Source organism: Amphiura filiformis, chromosome 14 (genome assembly GCF_039555335.1).
Source record: "Amphiura filiformis chromosome 14, Afil_fr2py, whole genome shotgun sequence".
In the NCBI taxonomy this organism is placed as follows: domain Eukaryota; kingdom Metazoa; phylum Echinodermata; class Ophiuroidea; order Amphilepidida; family Amphiuridae; genus Amphiura; species Amphiura filiformis.
In genome coordinates, this window is record NC_092641.1 from 64,394,205 (window position 1) to 64,400,263 (window position 6,059).

Genomic DNA, 6,059 nt, shown 5'->3' on the forward strand with positions numbered 1-6,059 from the left:
GATCGCCAACAACTGCCGCTGATCTATCCAACTAGATTTCCCCACAGGGCTATAAAGAACCACAAACCTTGAAATTTGGATATCCAACTACATTGCCTCGCAGGGCTACAAAGAATCACACTCCACGAAATATGGATATCCAACAAGCTTAAACTATAAATTAAGCTCCCGATACAGGGCAGGACTTAATAAGGGGAATTAAAATCACAAACCGCGAAAGATCGCCGACAACCGCCGCTTAATAGGGGTATCCAACTAGATTGCCCCGCAGGGCTAAAAAGAACTACAAACCGCGAAATTTGGATATCCAACCAGATTGCCCGCAGGCCTATTGATTATAAAGAACCACAAACCGCGAAATATGGATATCCAACAAATTAAGACCACAAACCGCGAAAGATCGCCAACAACTGCCGCTCAATATTGATATCCAAGTAGATTGCCCCACAGGGCTATAAAGAACCACAAGAGCGTCGTTTGGATATGGAATCTCGGTGCCCCCACAGGTCTTCAAAGAACCACAAACCACGAAATATGGATATCCAACAAGCTTAAACTACAAATTAGCTCCCGATAGAGAGCAGGACTTGATGAGGGAAATTAAAACCACAAAACACGAAAGATTACAAAGAACCACAAACCGCGAAAGACTAGATTGCCCGCAGGCCTATCGATTATAAAAAAATCACAAACCACGAAATACGGATATCCAACAAGCTTATAATATAAATTAGCTCCCGATAGAGGGAAATTAAAACCACAAATCACGATATTCAATTATATTGCCCCGCTGGGCTACAAAGAGCCACAAACCGCGAAATTTGGATATCCAATTAGATTGCCCGCAGGCCTATCGATTATAAAGAACCACAAACCGCGAAAGATCAACAACAACTGCCGCTCAATATTGATACCAACTAGATTGCCCCGCAGGGCTATAAAGAACCACAAACCGCGAAATTTGGATATGCAACTAGATTGCCCCACAGGGCTACAAAGAACCACAAACCACGGAATATGGATATTCAACAAGCTTAAACTATAAATTAGCTCCCGATAGAGTGCAGGGCTTGATGAAAACCACAAACCACGAAAGATCGCCGACAACCGCCGCTTAATAGGAATATTCAAGTAGGTTGCCCCGAAGGGCTACAAAGAACCACAAACCGCGAAATACGGATAGCCAAGTAGATTGCCCCGCAGGGCTACAAAGAACCACAAACATTAAAACACGATTATCTGGGGCATTTACACGCTTCCGTTTAATATATATGCGCATTTACCAGTTCCGACATGAAGTAGGCCTAAATCGGATTTACTCTATGTGTGTCTGTCTGGCATTGTCAACATTGGGTGTGTGTTGTTCATATTGACATTTTCTTTACATATTTACGTAGCCTTGAATAATTAAAGTATATTAAAATGTTTATTGATCATTGTGTACGCCTCTGAACATTACAGTCACGCGTGACGAGCAAGTTTTAAAATAAACGACTGATAAAGTTTTGTTTAATTATTTATTGTCATGAATCAAGAATAGCAACTTCAAACATCCATTTTTCGTTTTATTCGTTTTATGGTGCACTTCGTAACCTGATGACTTTCCAAGCTTGGAGCTGCTTGGCTACATTCATAAAAAGAAAAGAAATCTACCAAAAACGTTGACAACGTAAAAGAAATCAGCAAGTTTAAAAAACCCACCTCGGCTCACTTTTTGAAACTTGGTCCCATTTGTAAAAGTTACTGATTTAAACTTTATGATATTTATATGAATTTAAAACATTTCCAGAAGTGTTAGGTATCTTTAATGTGCAGATGCGATATTAATTTGTAAGCTTTCTGGAACGACCTGAAAGGTTATTATCTTGTTCTTGCATGGTAAGCCAATATCCTATTGTGTTTTGTTTGATAATAATCATGATTAACATGATTATTGATTGAATTAAACGAATAACAAGTAGGCTTGTAATCTTCTTGGAAACGCTGTATTCTGTTGAAATAAAATAAAAACACTGATTTCCTGTTGGTGTTCAACATGGGACCAAGTTTCAAAAAGTGAGCCGAGGTGGGTTTTTTTAAACTTGCTGATTTCTTTACGTTGTCAACGTTTTTTGGTAGATTGTTATTTACTCGGCAACCCACTCTTCATCGTTGGAGGAGTAAGTTGGCGAGTAAGCTAAACGATGCATAGATAGAGGAGAAAATCATTGATATTGATGAGATTTTGAAAGTAAATATTTTGCATTAGCATGATTAGAGCGTATTCTGCGTGTGAAGCGTCTCGTATACCCACCGCAAACCTTTCGTGTAGGCCTACGGACGGAACATTATCTGAAAGGGAGAACAAGACAAGATAGATCATCGTTAATTAGTATAAACGCTCTTCAATCAATCTATCAATCAATCAATCATTCATTCCCTGTGACGTGTCACATAATATAGGCCTACGTAATTAGCGAATGCATGTTGGATTCCATTATTTTGTATCCAGTAGATAGCATAATTTATTAATTATAGTAGGCCTACCACAATAGAGTCAAAGTCCCATTGCTTTATGCGATTATTTTATGGCTTACAAATGACAAGGGCCGTACACAAACACTTGATAGGGGGAGCCTGATGCAAAAAAAATCATTGCGAAATTTTTTCGGGGCCCCCCCATTTGAGATCTCAAAAATTTCAGCACCCCCCTCCCATTTTTGACATGAAAATTATGGGTCAACCCCATAGAAAAGCTTATAAACTCAATTTTCCCAGGAAAATTTGTGGTCATTTTTTCAGGGCCCCCCTTAGGAGGGTCAAAATATTTAAGGACCCCCTTTTGCATCAGCCCCCCTAACAAGTGTTTGTGAACGGTCCCCAATTGCATTCTATTTACTACACTGAGTAATAATTCGAATTCGAATCTATATAAATATTTTAATATCTGGGGAAACATGTTTTCAAAACTCAGGATATCTCCTATCTCTAATACCGTATAGGCCTACATATAAATGATCTTTTTTTAGGATCTCCCCAAGCTTAGGAATTAGGAATATTTGCAAGTTTTGTGCTTCACACGGCTGGATTTTTTCCTCATAATAATCTCTTATTTTAACCTGATAACGGCAGATCCATATGCTATATCCCAATCCGACTGGATAGGATTTATTTTTAAGTATATTTCCTGGCCCTTCAGGAATTATATGCCCCTCTATCCTCTTGTTTATTCCATTCCCGGTTCGCCTGGTTACAGGGCACACCTTGTCCTTCTAATAAGTCCCTGGAATTTAGAGAGCATCTGGTTAATGTTTGAATAGAGTACACGTAGGCCCACAATTGTCAGATATTTTGCCCAAATTGAAAACATTTTGCGACATTGTTACCAAATATCATTTTTAAAAAACTTGCGCTTTTTGTGATGTTTTAGAGAAATACAAACCTTTATACTAAAATTGGGGAGCCATTATTATACAAGAAGCCCCAAAATGAGACCTAAAACCAACACCCTAAATATTTTACCCCCTGACCCCAGTGTAAAATTGAAAATGGCCCTGTAAACACACAATTTTACACTTATTTGGGCAAAATAAATGAATTTTGGCATAGAAAACAAACAATATCACCTTAACTTGGGGCTAAAATGGTATAGGCCTACAATTGATTTTAGCAATTATCACAATAACACATATAGCCACCATTTTTTGGTCTTTTCCCCCTCCTATACAAATGACTCTGATACGCGACTGAGCATGTAAACTACTTTGACCCCGAAAGGATTTTTACTAAAACTACACTGCTGAGTCCCACTCCCCACCCCCGGCGTGTTACCCCTTCTGTCATGGTGTGACAAAATAGATATCATAATCATAAGCCTATATAGTCCTGCTACTACATAGTACGCTAAACACAGTGATGGTATTTTGTTTGTACCGGGGTATTTAGTGACATAACACTGTCTATTGTTGAAATTGAATAACAATTGACCGCGTGGTTAAAAACGTGATATTAAAGGTGCTGATTGGGATTTTTTTCTCCATTAACGAAGATACTAAAGAAGTAGTTACTCGCCAGATACGCTTCAGCGCAAGTCCCAAAAATACTAGTTTAGTAAGATACGCGGCAGTTGCGGAGTAGTTACTAAAGAAGTAAGCTACTAAACTAGTAAGTTACGCGGATTTGGTGCACTCAGCGGCTAATGTTTTATAGTGAACTTCCAGATGCTGGTTGCAACTTCCCCACCTCGTTGTTACGCAAATATCAAATGCAAACCCGGCCCTGGGTACCCGAGGATGCCGTTTCGAGGGCCGGGGATTTTAGGTTAACGGGTAAACACCTGGACAATACCTGGTCCCCCCGGGCATAAATCTTGAGCCACTCCCCGCCCCATCTCCCGGGCGAATACCCGATACAAACTGATGCAAAACCCCCAGGTATTCCTCGGCCCAAGTTCCCGGCCCTGGGCATCGGATATAGGCCTGGATCTTATGGTTTTAATATTGTCATGCAGGTTCAAAATTCGGCAGGTATGTCTTCAATGGATTCTTAACGCTTCAAAAGTAGGCCTAATATGTCACCTTGTTGTGGATCCTCTGAAATAGGTATAACACATAAACAATAAACGGTTTTAAAATATGTTATTAACACAAGTTATTTTTTATTTCATGCACGTATAATTATTTTTTCAAGAGAAAATACAGCTCGAGAATTTAGAAAGAACATGTACACTATCTGGCCTGGCCAGTATAATCTTCTATATGGCCATGCGCGATGGCTGTATAGCAGATAGGGCGTGATTGAGAGTGGTCGCATTTTTTTGGAGCTCCCGTTTTACTCAAAATTTATTGCATTTATTCTTCACTTTTTGGAAATTTTTCAAATTTTTGCCCTAATTACCATCATCTTTTATCATCCTACACCACATTGACGAACTTTTTGGAGAAATTTCAGACCTCCGGAGCAGTATTTTAAACAATTTTTATTTTCGCGCCACTTGGCTTTTTAACTCACTGGAATTTACGTGGATACCACACCTGTTGTGCAATATTGTGCTGCGTCACGAGATTTCTACCTTGGAAATTCCATCGTCGTTCTGCGGCCTTGTTTCTCTACAACTCATCCACCCAGTTTTTAGAAGTTTATATGTGTTATTTTCCCTACGACTTTGAGTGTAAATCAACATTTTTAAAAACCGGACTCGACTTCAACATTTTTGTGTGTTTTTAAATATCGTGGAGGAGCCTGTGGCTTCATTTTAATTGACCGGATCCACCATGTTTTTACTACCTGCATTGGGACGCCGTAGGGGATTTTCGGAATCATACTCCGTGTACTCACTGGTTTGTATGGCATTTTGTGTGACTGGACTGCGTTTGAAGCAAGACCGAGTTTTATCCGAGGAGAGTTACGGTAGGATCTTACCATTTTTTGACACTACTTTCAACCCAATTCAAATACCCGACGTCATGAACATTTCTGGTTATGGTTATGCATCTTCATCACCCCCATCTCTGTGTTTACCCTACAACCTGCGTGAAGCTTATTTGGTTTCATTTTCCTGTGCTACTAAACCGTACAGCGGGAAGGGGCTTTTGTTGAGCTCGACGCCCTTTCTAGGTTTCCCCAGAGGAAGACTGCCGCTTCATTTGTTAATAAACTTGTTGGCTGGAGATATCCAGTTAAACCCTGGCCCCGCCCCTGAACCAGCTTGCCCAGCTGGTGGAAAACGCCGTGGCAGAAAGCCCAAGTACCCGTGTGGACTATGTGGTTATGCTGTTAAAACTGATTGTATCCAATGTTCCACCTGCGACGAATGGTTTCATATTGACTGTTCAGGAGTTTCAGATGATACCTTAAAATTTCATGCTGATTACCCAAGTGCTGTTTGGAACTGCCCGATTTGCGACGATATAAATATTAGTAATTTGAGTAGCAACGATGCGATCTCATTAAATAACTCCTTTGGTATTTTGTCATCATTGAGTTATAGTGACAATTGTACATTACCTGACTTTCAAATAAACTCTGTGCCAGTGGGCCGCTCAAGTCCTAGTAAGCCCAAAGTTACGCCAATAAAGCTA